We start from the raw sequence: 14,107 nt of genomic DNA on the forward strand, positions 1-14,107 counted from the left end.
ATTTAAATTTATAAATAAATAAAAGTATTTAGCAAGCTTCGAAAACACTTCTAAGTATTTTCTTAACTATTGTAACATTATCCTGTATAAATAGTTCTCCACAGAGGTCAAATTAGTTAGCAGGTAGTGCTTAGAGAAACGTGTTCTATATTGCTAACAAATTGAGAATTGACATATAACTATGGATATAAATAACAGCAATAAAACATTAATTCATGATATGGTTAAGGTTCTTTCCTCATCAAATGAGAACCTGGAGGTTTAACAACGTACCTTCATGGATTTTTCTGTCCTGAATTTCTCTCTTTCATTCCCAAGATCTTTCTCTTCTACTCCTCTCTCTTCTGCTTCATATTCAAAATAAAACAAAATAAATATAATTGTCTACAACAAGAAGCTCTTGTCTGAATATTAGTTTGAAGTCACGGTTCTCATGAACTCTATAGCAAGTCTTGTGGCAACCTCCAAGCGAGGGCTGTATATTTGGGGTCATTTAGAATAACTAAAATATTATAACTGCTAGAATCCAGCTGATTGCCAAAAGAGATCATGATAAGTGGGACTGGGGTGTTCACTGAGCCCCGTGCCCATGCAGACATTTGTACTGCACATCTTTGCCTAAGCCCAACCGGGACACGGAAATTGAAGCAGGTAACATAGAAATAGAAAATTAATGTCTCTGGTGAATCCTCTCACCACCCCCCCACACCCCTAGCCTGTACCCCAGTTCTTGTATGCATAAATAAATAAATATTTTTTAAAAAGAAAATTAAAGGCCCCTGCACTGAATAAGTAAATATTACATAACCATGCAAGCATGTAGAAACTTAAGTGTATTTATGAAAAGGCAAGTGAAAAAATCATGAGGATACTGAATTTTAGTGTGATGTGAGGACTGATGAAGGTACAAAACCATGATTCAATATCTGAAAAGCAACAGTAGAATAGCAAGACCAATGATTAAAAGTTACATACATAGACATATCTTACATATGTAAATATATTCTATAGTATATATACTCTAAATATGTTTCTATGTATTTTGAAGATATAGCTATAAAACCTCTAATTATTGGTCTTACTACTTTCTAGTTGCTTTTCAGCTATTGCATTGAACATATTCTAAGATAAATATCATTGATGCACTTCATGTTCAAGGAAATAATCCTTTCAAATCTTCATTTTGTAAGTAGAACATTTTTCCAATGTGCTCACAATCAAGAAGCATTAAAAATAGACTAAAAATCTTTTATCCCAATGACTTTTATAGGATACATATCCTAAATGTTAAATTTCTCCCTTGAGTTTCTTTTAATGACACAAAAATGTCAAAATGCTAAACTTATTCATCATGAAATTACGAACTTCAACTTTTCTTGCTTCAAGTTGATTAGTATTGATAAATTTAAGCTCTGCAGTGATTGTTCAGCATGAATGCTTGTAAATACCACTGCGGATTAGTCTGTATTTTTTGGCACTATTAAAAATAATATGGGAAATGCAAATGTATATTTACATTTGCAATTGTAAATAGTTCAAATGTATATTTTCATTTGCAATTGTAGGGAACAAATGATAAATAAATGATGGAGTCCACATGTTCTTACTGTAGTAATTTCAATTTTGAAACATAAAAGGAGGTAACAGTTTGATCCTTTACAAAATATAAGGTATAAGCTACTATACTCTCCATTTCTTCTGATTTGAATTTTCCATATCTGAAGGTAAAGGGCAGCGACATTTAAAATTCTCTTTAAATCAATCATATTATTACTACAACAGACCAAACATCTTGCAGAGTCTGGCAAATATAAACAGATATCAAACATATCTTGATAATGTTACATCATCTGGTTAGTGTTTATTAGTAACTAACTTACATTTTCCTCTAAGCGCTCTCATGGTTCTTTGCAATGTAGACTGCAGACTATGTCACTTTGTGCCAATCTGTAACAAACATGTCTTTGCTTATGTAATTGTTTTTTTATTGGAGAAAAATCTTGAGTAAAGGTGAAATGGACTATACTCTGATGAACCTGTTGTTTTGGAGGCTACACATGCTCTTTAAAAAAAAAATCACATGCTATACACACATTAAATGTTCTATGTTCTATTGCTTAAGAATCCAAATAATCTCAAAGGAGAGACTGACATTAGTGGCAATTAGCTGAAGACAAATACTCAAATACATAATGAGTTATCAGAAAGAAGGTGGTTATCAGAAAGAATGAGGTGAGAAAACATGGAACCACATCTACTCCTTTCACGTGCAAAGTCTAGCTTAGCACTAAGGAAGACAGGTAGCCACTGAGCAGCAAAATGCCAACTGACTAGATGTCATGGTATCCAACATGAAAAAGCAATAGCCAGGTGGTTTTCCCTCTTAGAAATCTCATGGGGCGGGGGGAGCAAAATGCATTGGGGAGATGAATGTATGAAGCAATAAGAGGGAGTTAAGGGAAGTTATTATATCCTGCAGAAACGTTCTGGAAGGCAAACTGAGGGAGAAAAACGTTGAGTGCAATTGTAAAACTAATACCCTGTTTGAGATCAACAAGTTGAAAAAGAAGAAAAAAAAGGCAAGAAAGAAAAAGAACTGGACCAAACTTGGGGCCAGTGAGGAGGGCCAGGCAAGGGTCGTTTGTTAAGGTGACTCCCAAGATGAGCAAAGGATCTATGCAAGGGACGTGTCATCTTGATCTGCTGACCAAATGTTCTCTGCCTTGACCCAGAGAGACTTTGTCTTATGCTAGAAAAGCGGGGAGTGTCTCATGCAGGCTGGCAGGGGAGATGGAGCGCTCCAGAAGTCGCTAGCTGGGTGGCGTCCTGCTGCAGGCGCTCGACTTGACATTACAGCAGCCCTTCCCCAGTGAATCCTTTTGCACACCCAGCTCACCTGTGGTAAGGGGTGTCCTTGAACAGAGCTTGCACTTCCCATGGAATGAGCTGATCCTGGTCCTGAACTGGCGGAGAGTCCATCTTTCTGACTCTCCTGCTGGATGGTGCAGTAAGGAAGGGATGAGCAAGAGGCAGCAGACCACACCAAGCACCCACCTCTTTGCAGAAGCCAGTGCCACACCTTGGCCTCGGGTTCACTTTGCAGCTCAGAGACGGGCCATCTGGGCCCTTGGGCATGGCCCCTGTGCCCCCTGGTTGTGCCCCTGGCTGCCGCAGACCACCAGCCAGCCCACTCTACTCATGCTCTTGAGACCTCTGTTCTCTCCTTTCTGAAAAGGAGAGAATTATCTTAAAAGCAGTAAAGAATTCTGGAGCGTTCTTTTTTTTATTTAAGATTTATTTATGCATACAAGAGCTGGGGTGTAGGCTAGAGATGCAGGTGTGTGTGTGTGTGTTAGAGGATTCACCAGATACAGAGTGGGGAGCAGAACAGGCAGATTGATTGAAATACAAGCTGAGGGGAGCATCGGGCAAGCCAGGGAGCACCATGTAGGTTGCTCCCTGGCCAGGGTTGGAACTCATGCTGCAGTGGCTGCAGACAGCTTCCTACTGTTGAGACTAAACCCCTTGCACCACTCGGGAGGCCCTCCTGATTCTGGATGGTTCTGTAATTTATGTAATGTCGAGTGTGTGTTCTATTTCCTTATTCTCCAAATAGCATCAGCTCTGCACAACTTTGTAATGGAGACACAAAAGAAAACCAAATAAAGAATCTCAAAGAGCCTCAGGTGGGTGTTGTTCTGAAAGAGACTTATAAACGCTGTCCCTGCATTCTCGGCCACTGCACAGACGTTGCCGTTGACCTCAAACATAGCATTTTAATTAGGAGTAGATTAAGAAGCAAGGACCTGTTTTCAAATAAAAGATGTTGAGGCCAAGGAGGACTTTGGTATTTTCACTATTGAATGCTTGGCATTTCTCCATAATACGTCAAACTATTGCTTTAGAACATGTACTTTGTTTCTGACTTCCAGATGAGCAGGTGCTTAGAATTGCTTACACGTTTAATGTAGAAATACTTATTAACTGTTAACAAACATGTATGAACTGTTCACTCTGGACTGGATTCACAGGAGAGGAGAGATTTGATCTGTGACTTGAAAGATGTGCGAAGTTTTTCTGGACAGATGGACATGAGGGTAAGGACAGGTAGTCAGAGGCAGGAATGGGTTGGGGGGATGTAGAGAGAAATGAAATAGATTCTCCTTCAGGTGAATGCTCAGCTTTTGGTGATTGGATATAGCAGGGGTTTCCATTAAGGAGAAAAATCAAGAGCATGTTTTGTTGGAAAATGTCCTGGACCCTGGGTAAACTCTTTGATATATTTGTTAAAGTTTTATTTAGTTTTAAGTTAAGAAAATGCTTTTGGAGGGTCCTCTGTGGTGGTGCAAGGGGTTAAGCACAGCACAGTGAAGCTATCCACAGCCCCCTGCAGCACAGGTTTGAGCCCCTGAAAGCCAAGGAGCTACCCACATGGCACAGCAGACCTCTTCTGTCTCGCCTGCTGCTCCCCTCAGCAGTGCTTTCAGTCCGTCTGCCTGTTCTGCTCCCCGCTCTGTCTCTGGTGAATCCTCTCACCCCCTGAACTTCTGGCCTGTACCCCAGTTCTTATATGCATAAATAAATAAATCTTTTCAAAAATGCTTTTAGAGCTTTGAATAGAAGATTCCAGGTTTTGAAACTTCGATCACTTAATTAATAGTAAATTATAAAAAAAACTGTAAAATTCAGTTACTGAAAATTATGCAATATTAATGTCAGTATTTATGGCTTTTCTTCAAAGGGAAAACAATAATGGTTGTATGAAGTAAAGAGAGAAAAATCTTCCATTGTTCAAGGAAAAAAAAACCTCGGAGATTCACATTATTTTCATGAAGTCAGGATTTCAATAGCCTACCTTAAACCACCTGATGTGCTGGCTAAATGCCTCACCCTACTCAGTGAGATTATGGCATGGAGATGAAGTTCTGGAGTCTGTATTTCTAATAAACTTCCAAGATGCTTGGTGTGACTACAGAAATGAGTGGACCAAACTAGCCTTTGGTAGAAACGTGTTTGTTCTAGCATCAGCACTTCAAGTATATTTGATTAGGTGGAAATTTTCTCCTGGTGAATTCAGCCAAACAACACGACATGGCCATATGTGTCCAAACCGTTCACGCCATTGTCCACGTGAACAGCAGCTTACTTTAATCCACGGGCCAGTTGCCATCCATAGTGGTGGCTTGAACTCATCTATTTATAAAACAATGGAAAAACAGCCTCGATATACTTGCTCTTTGTTAACATTCCACGTACATATTCTGCACATGAAATATTCCCATCAGCAAGTGCTGGATTGGCTTTCCTTTGAGCTAGTCTCAGCTCTTTTCAGATGGATCAACAGACAAAAGCTCAATAGTTAGGAGAGAGACTTAATTGCGGTGGCACCAAAGAGCTCGCCGTCTTCTGTCTTTGAAAGCTGTCTCAGTACAGCTCAGAATCCCAAGCAGAGGGCAGGCATTGTCTCTGCTGTCTGCTATTTGCTTAGGTGTATTCTCTTTGATTGTTTGGTTGCAGTTTTAACAATGATGATGAAGGAAATTCTTGGCTCAGTTAAAAAACGTTGAGGGATTTTGGGTGTGATGTTGAAATTCAAAATTCTAAAAGATGGGAGATGGAAAACTAAAATGTGTGATTTTAATTATTTCCCCCCTGAATTCCCACTGCCTTTCTCTGATTTTCCTTCTTTGCTTTCTCTTCAGTTTCCCTTTTGCTTCTTCCTCCTCATTCCCTTTGTCTTTTGTTAATACAAGCCACTGCAGGACAAAGGAACTTGACATTCTCTTGAGTGTCAGCTTTCCTGCTTCATGATCTGATTATTTGCCAGTTTATGATGGATGGCAACATGTTTCATCTTCCTATTGAAGTTACTAAACTCAATGGTCCTGATAGCTTTTATTTTAAGTTTTATGTTCTATAATTAAGTGGTGATTATTGATGTTTAAAGTGCCATGATATGCATTGTTTCATTTGCTTGTTAAAAATTGTTCTCAGAAATAAAATTGTCATGTGTTCCCGACTGAAAATCAATTAATATTGTTTTTTTTACCTTTTAGTTGCCAGAATGGGCCAATGAGGAAAATGAGGAGAAATTACTTTTTATACGTTCCTCATCATCTCAGTTATGATGAGACAAGGTAATTTTCTTTCAGGAGGATTCTTTAGAAATGCCATAGCTTCCAACACATTTAGTTCTGTTAAACTGCAACTTTTAAAGCCAAAAATGAATCAGAGGGCTTTATTTTGGGGTGGGATGAGCCTTGTGATTGTTCTGCACAGTAACACCAGAACACTTCAGTCTTTGCACTTAACGAAAGAGCAGCCCACGCTAGATGGCGCTGTTATCCTGACAGCCAACGTGCACTGGGACCTGTTCGAATAAAGCTACAATAAAGGGGATAATGTCCGGTGTGCATAATGGATTTTATCTCACACCAGAGAATACCCTAGTATCAGCTTGCATAATTCATTTGTACAGCATTCGTGTTTTACTCAGGAATGGCTTGGTGAAATTTTGCACTAGTGAAACATTGTTTTAATAAACCTGTGTGAGTGGGCACACTTAAACACTGCTGTGTGTATTTGGACTAGGGCATGTGTTTTATTTTTCTGAATTCGTCTCCCATATCTTCCTGAGAGGAGCACTAATATCCAATCAATAGTGCCAGGACACACCTTCCACCTCCCTGTCTCCCACATTTTTTTTCTTTTAATATTTTCTTTTATATAATTCTTACACCGTTTTTCATCTTTGCACAATGTATGCATTTTCATTTTGGTTATATTCCCCACACAATTGCACCCCCCCTTATTTTGACTCTAGTCCTTCCTTTCTTCACTCCTCCCTAACACCCCCACCCCAGTGTGTCTCTGGTTTATAGTTGCTTGTTGATTTTGATTTTTACTTTGTATTGATTAGTTTTTTTCCTGGTCCCTTATTTAAGTTTTCTAAATTCCTGCTATGAGTGAGACCATCCGGTATTTTTCTTTTTCTTTCTGGCTTATTTCGCTGAGCATTCCCACATTTTTTCTTCCATGTGAAATATCACCTTTTTCTATTAATACAGTGTCTATCCTACAAGACCCACTTCAAAGGCTCTAACTTCCTGCTGCCTCGGTTCTTTCTTTACTTTGAATTCTCACAATACCTGGCTGTGTGTTTTTTAGGCATATCATACTCTGCATATATTATTTGTTGATATTTTTTGTTATCCTGTAAACTCCTTGAGAACATAACTTCTTAGGCCTTTTCCCCCTCCTTCCTTTGTCAGTTTTTACACCATGTGCTGTATCTTGAAGGAAACTGGTGCTCACAAAGGTGCGCAGAATGGAGGAATAAGAGACTGAACTAATGATTGCTAGTGGAAAGGCATGTGTTCTGGATAATCCTGTTTCTGCTCCATCCTTCACCACAACGCTCTGGGCCCTGTTCATTACATCAACCATTCTTTCTCTCTGCTTTCCAGTTGGTGTGGCCAATAGGAAGCACGAAAAGAAACATAAAGGTAAAATATAAAGGCAAAGGAAAAGAAAAGAAAGGCATTTACTATCACATCTTGGTCTGAGCCAAACCATGGACTTGCCACAGCTGGATTTCTCCTTCTACAGCTCTTGACAGACAGGCAACTACTCCCTTCCTTTGCACCTCTAGTCCCAGGGGTGGTAGTTCTGGATGCTTCACTGGCCCTTGTTCACTTTGCTTAAAGGGGGATGGTCTTTAAAGGAGGATTTACTGTGCTATCTCTTGTCCTATGAATAGCAACCCATGAAAAACCTTTAGAAAATAAATCAGCTCCTAGAAGAAATTATTCTTTCTGGTAACTTGACCAGGTTATCACATCATTACGGATTATATTTCTATAAGGGATATTTGATTTTACCTTTCCTCTCATATCATATCAGTCTCTGACATAAACAAATGCTTGTTTTCATTTCCAAGGTGTTCCAAATGGACATCTAAGTTATTTGGGAACAATTGCTGATTGCCTGGAAAAGAAATTATCTACAGTAATGTTCATCATGGTTTTCCTTGTGTATACCCTAGGTGCCATTTATATAGCAAATCACTTTAGAACATTCCATCGACCATTTTTCTGCTAGTGGACAGAACCTCCAACTGAAAGAACTGACACAAGAGTTATCAAACCATTTTCTGAAGGACCTAGGATTCCCAACTTGAATTTTAACTTTATATAAGAACAAAATGCATTTTGACTTTAGATCTGTTGATAAATGTCTAATCAAGAGGGGCATCGAGATATTGGAAATTATCTGAAAATGGTAGCATTAAGCATCTCATGCATTAGGATTCAGATGAAAATCTTTTCTGCTCCCCCCAAAATAGGATTTATCCTGGTGGAGAAATCTGTTCATTGATTCTCTTCCAGCACAGACAATAACTGTGCAGACTTTCTTCAGCTACAGAATTATTGTAATTTGTGTAGCTCACAGAGATTTTAAGATGATTAAATGGAATTATCTATGTCATGCTGCTCAGGGTTAACAGAATATGCTCCATGTATACTACTTTTCTTCCTTTTCTCACAAACTCACAGTCACTATTATTAAACAAAGTCACCTCTAAAACCCAGGCCTCCTGCCAGCCAGATCAGGTTAGCTCAAATTTGCCTTTTTGTACATTCATTTCTTTTCTCAGGTTTTTACAGACGTACAGAATGTACACTATCAGGAAACTCTACAGGGCAACAGTGTTAGAACTTCTATGATTATTTTGTTTGTTGTAAGCATATGTGGTCACTACTTTAGATTTTTATTCATTTCCCTTTCAATTTTTATAAACTATGAAAGAAGCCATAGTTGTGTGATTAGAGCCCTGGGTTTTTCATTCATAATTTGCTGTCCTTCTTGAGATTGTGAATGAAATGACCTCTTTGATTATACAGGTATCCTCCATTACCGAAGCAGAGTGTTCCTAGGACTGTTTTAGTGAGCAGAATGACATAAATGAAGAAGCAATTTCCACTTATGTATGGAAAGGGCTTTGAGTGTTCCCAGACACCCGAAATAACCTACCAAATACCATGTAGCCTACAAAAAAAACTAAAAAAAAAAACCCATTAGCATATAGTAAAGGCAGGAATGATATGATAAATACTCAGCCTATGGAAAGTAGCTTGGGGGGGCCTGGGAGGGGACCTTGCTGTTGTTCAGAGTGTGAGCTGCCTCTACAATGGTTCCTGGATAAGCCAACACTGAACCCTATTTTTTGCTTTTCACCTTTCATCATAAAAGAGAAAATCTTTGGATTTCTTTTGGCTGAAGAGTACAAGTACTGGCCCTCCCCTGGTGGCGCAGCGGTTGAGTGCTGGGCTGCGAAGCTGCCCACAGCCTCTGCAGTGGTGGTTGGGTTCGATCCCCAGCCACCAGCGAGGGTCCACATGGCATGCAGACCTCTCCTGCCGCCCGCTGCTCCCCTCAGCAGTGTACTTCGGTCCTTCTGCCTGTTCTGTTCCCCGCTCTGGCTCTGGTGAATTCTCTCACCCTCCCATGCTTCTGACTGTACCCAGTGCTTGTATAAATAAATAAATAAATAAACAAACAAACAAATAAATAAATCTTTTTTTTTTTAAAGAATACAAGTACTAATGAAGGTTTTTCATTAAAAGGATGTGTCATAACTTTTGAAGTAGCAGTTGCAAGATGTATGTTTCTGGCTTAATCAATAAGGGCAGATAGATCCTTGAATGCCAATAAGCTGTCATTTGATTTCCCTGATTTATTTTCCAAGTACCATCCCACCTCCAACATCTTCATAAACCTCACAGAGCTCATCTTGTAATTCAGGGGTGCTTCAGCTCATGCCTTCATTTCAGGCATTGCAATCTTGTGTTTCTCCTCGAAGCATTCTGAAATTCATCTTTTTCTATTTCTTGAAACTAGCTCATGGTTTGCTCTCTGTCAGAGTTCCTGTCCTGATGACAAAGTTTTATATGAATTCATTTAGTGCAGAGGTTCTGGGGATTAGAATCCAGCCCTACATTTAACCACTGTAGTCAGGACCTCACACCTTGCTGTCATCCTCCCAAAGTCTAGCCACTTGCCCACCTGGATCCCCAGGTTACATAATATGAGTTTCCCTCTTACCTGTTTTCATACTCATCCAACTTTTCAGATGATGTGTAGACATGGTTGATCAACTGCCTACTGTTGGCTGCCCAAACTCTTTGCAGCCACCACAGGTATATCAGCCCTATATCTCCTGCCACCATGGGGACATCAGCCTTTGGATCTCCATCTTACACTAACCTGAGCCATCCTTTGCCAGGCTGAGTCACAGGTCTGCTATTGGGAGATAAAGCAATTTTGGGGAAGAAGAGTTTTTAAATTTGTTTCAAAGGTAAGCAATTTGTATCAAATTTCCTTACTGATTAGAGGAAATGTGTAGTTCTTGGTCAAGTTGCAAATGACCTTGATTTTCAAGTTGAAAATGAGTTTGAATTTTTCCATTTAGCCTTGGCTAAGAACTCATGATAACACTTTGTCATCATGATTGAGAGAATTACCCTGAACAGGTCTGGTTACCTTTTCTCCCGCGTCCCTCCAATTTTTGTCTTTGTTCCTCAGCTGAAATATGGATCTCCTAGCATCCAGTGTCTTTTAACTGTTTTCAGATTCTCTATTGGTGCAGTTGTTCAAAGCTTGCCTTAAATATTAGACATTTATTAATGACATTTAATACAATTTTAAGTTGCTCTGGAGAGCTCTGGTTGCCAAATTGGGAAGGCTGTCCTGGGAATGGCTACATGCCAAGGTCTCTCCCTGGATGAGCTCGGTTCTCAGCTCGCTGCAAACTGCCTGCTTTCCCGCAGCAAGGAAGCTTATCTCCCACATTTTCTCATGAGAAGCGTCCCCTCTTGGCTCAATGTGCAATTTGTAAAGAATAAGTCCAACCACATAAGCTGCTTTTTCTTTCACACAATTTAGCATCCCTCGTGGTAGCAATGGCTCAGGGAAATCCCTGCTGGTGTTTTTACAATTTTTCGTTCATGATCATAAGCATTACCATCCACCCTAAGCTAAACCTTGATACCATATGAATTACAAGGACACTGCTTGGCTGTGGGACCTGATTAATTTAGCACACTCTGCTGATGCTCCCAAGTTTTAAATGTACAAGTTTGTTGCTGTTGCTTTTGGGTGTTTTTCACATTAGCAAGCAACTTCCAACTCTCATTCACAAGGACATTTGCAAAAATACACCACTATCTGTTCTTCACTCTACCTACACTTCAGCACATAACTTATTTACATTCCTCTGGGGGTAAAGTGCTTAAGATTCAATGTACTATACCTCTGATTAAAGTTTCTTGAGAGAGTTTCAGAATCTGTTATGTATTAGCATTTATGTCCAGGAAGATAATAACATTTAAAAAATTATTTACTGTGAACTCAAAATAAAGTCATAAGACCAGCTAGTCAGAAGAGAAAATAAACTCAACTTCATCATCAAAGTCTGTTCAAATCTTGTTTCAATAAACTAGGAAGTAGAAAGACACATCTTGGACTTCAAATGACTTATTGTATGCTTGAGATATTGGCATCGGCTTCCCAGACAACTGAAGGTTTATTCATACTGAACATATTAAAGGACTGCATAGTTGTGATTGACAAAATCCTATTGAAATCCTTCCTGGGAGTGGTTTTATTTGGGTTGACATAAATGATATCAATTAGCATTGGACTACAAAACAAGTCTACTCAAGTGTCACTCAAGTCATCCATCTCTGTCATGTGTTTCGCGGCCTGGGTGGAGACCTGCAGGAGTCAGTGGGCAACAGGTAACTGTGAAGCCCTGCTGCATGGTAAGGGGATGGTTGCAAGCAGGTTATGGAGAAGAAATGCTTCAAAGATTTCCTAAAATACAATCTCTGATACAAACACAGTCTCAGACACAAATACTGAATGGAGTTGATACCTTAGAAAGAAGAGCAGCAGGCAGCAATTAATCTGGAATAAAGAAGTTGGGCTTAGCTAATTGGTCATGACCATAGTTAAAACATGAATCTAAGAGCTAGATTAAAAATATCCTGAGAGTGGGCCTCCCTGGTGGTGCAAGGGGTTAAGTCTCAGCACCATGAAGCTATCAGCAGCCACTGCAGCCTGAGTTCAATCCCCCGCCAGGGAGATGACCCACATGGCACAGCAGACCTCTCCTGACTTGCCTACTGCTCCCCTCAGCAGTGTATCTCAGGAGATCTGCCTGTTCTGCTCCTCACTCTGTCTCTGGTGAATCCTCTCACTTACCCCACCGCACCTCTGGCCTGTACCCCAGCTCTTGCATGCATAAATAAATAAAATAAATCTTTAAAAAAATCCTGAGATTAGTTTACAGCCCAAGGAATGCAGTGCTTTGCCAACAACAGAAACACCATTACCTTTTCCACTGGAACCATTTATAGTGACACATTTATAGTGACACACTTACTGCTTGCTATGAAGGAGCTTCATTACATTTGGTGAGCTGAATAAAAGCCAATTTTTATAAAACTGTTTAATCAAGTTTGGAAGTAAATTTCCCTTGGAAATTACATCATTAGCTTACATCCTGAACTTTACTCTTATTTTTTTTTTGTATGTGTAGTTTTCCAATTCCTACAGAGACATGAAACAATAGCCACTTTCTTCACCTTTATTCAGGAGGGCTGGTAGCCCTAAAAGCTGTCCTCTTTATTCTACTAGATTTATATCTTGTACAAATTCCTAACAATGAAAAGAAATTGCATGTAAATGACTAGGAAACAATTCTAAGTGATTCAATGGCCTGTACATGACACGATTCCACGAATGTCATAAAACTGTGAAAGAAATATCACCTTTAATTGGGGTTTAAGCCCTTTTGACAAGCTAAACTTAAAAGATGCTGGAAAAATTGAAGTGGGTACTGCTGAGCTATTAGCTCATGTATCCGTGCAGAGATTGCTCTTTTAACTTTTTTTTTACATCTGTCCACCCTCTGAGAGCTTTGTGCCCAAGAATCAGAATAAGACCCTGTGACAGGTTAAAGGTGGAGAATCAGAGCAAACTATATCCTACTCCCTGACACACAATTACTTTCTTCCACTCCCTCTGCCTGCCCTGTTCACTCTTAGTATCTTTTGCTTAAGTCTGAACCTTAACATTATTGCAATAATGTAGTTTGCTTGTACCAATAACTTTCTTGTCAGGAGACATCTGTTCAGTTATGAAAAGTCTCTCCTAGTAAAGCATCAATCATGTCTCACTTGTAAAGCAAAACACATTTTTTTGGTCCCTAGAGAGCAAAATACTGCTGAGAAAACAAACTGTGTAGAAATATTAACTGTGGCATATTAATATATGTATTCTGAGCATTCTTTATTTGTCTTCCATGGGTGCTGTGTGATTCTGACAGTATGGGCTCCTGACCTCTGTCTTCGAAACCACAGAGGACTTGTCAAAGTCCTCCCTAAAAGTATTCGAAAGGACAGACTGCCTCGGAGATCCTTGTGATGAGAACTTGATCCTATGTTTTCGGCTCTTGGCTTTCATATGCTAAAAGCACAACTGTTAAAAGTCTCCCAACTGCCTTTGTGACTTCCAAAACTTGAGACTCCATAATGCTACCTGGCAAGTTTCAGTCCATCATCTAAGTGTTTCCAATCATTTAGATGCTTTGCATCATGTACATAAAACATCTGGATAATGCACCCAAACTACTTGCCAGCCTGATGTTTTAATATTTACTGACATGCTCACCATTTACACTCATAGATGGTGTCTCTGCTTTGAGGCCCAGATGATCGCCTCAATTCCAATGAGCCACATGTATTGTAGCGTGTGTTGCGTGAATTAAGAATGAATTGCTCTTTGCCTACTGTCAAGGCTTGAAGTGAGGTATAAAAGAGCTTGGGTAAATAGAAACACTACCTAAGGTGATGTTAGAATTTGAGTAATGTATCAGTTAGCGTCCAGCAGAGAAACAAGCCCATGTTAAGTATTTCAAGTCAAAAGGGATTGCATACAAAGGATCTGTAAGGACTGGAGGAGCAAAAGGTTTTGCAAGGAAGAGGGTGTCATGGGAGTGAAAAGGGAGAAAGGATGTGGAGAGGTGGGGGATCTGCTAGTGCTT

General features: G+C 39.6%; 1 long non-coding RNA gene across 2 annotated transcripts in view; it reads right to left on the minus strand.

The window, feature by feature from the left end:
- Positions 1-14,107, minus strand: part of LOC129146694 (uncharacterized) — a 63,573-nt gene that overhangs the window by 20,619 nt on the left and 28,847 nt on the right. Inside the window, exons 3-4 of one of the 2 annotated variants that reach the window (XR_008553728.1) lie at positions 1,881-1,947; positions 274-344 (exon numbers count right to left, since the gene is read on the minus strand). This is a non-coding gene — a long non-coding RNA (uncharacterized LOC129146694). Of the gene's footprint in view, positions 1-273; positions 348-1,880; positions 1,948-14,107 lie in introns of both variants that reach the window. The other variant, XR_008553727.1, reaches the window with a different exon arrangement.

The sequence above is a fragment of the Talpa occidentalis genome, unplaced genomic scaffold, assembly GCF_014898055.3.
Source record: "Talpa occidentalis isolate TD23 unplaced genomic scaffold, MPIMG_talOcc4v2.1 talOcc4.4, whole genome shotgun sequence".
Classification (NCBI taxonomy): Eukaryota; Metazoa; Chordata; class Mammalia; order Eulipotyphla; family Talpidae; genus Talpa; species Talpa occidentalis.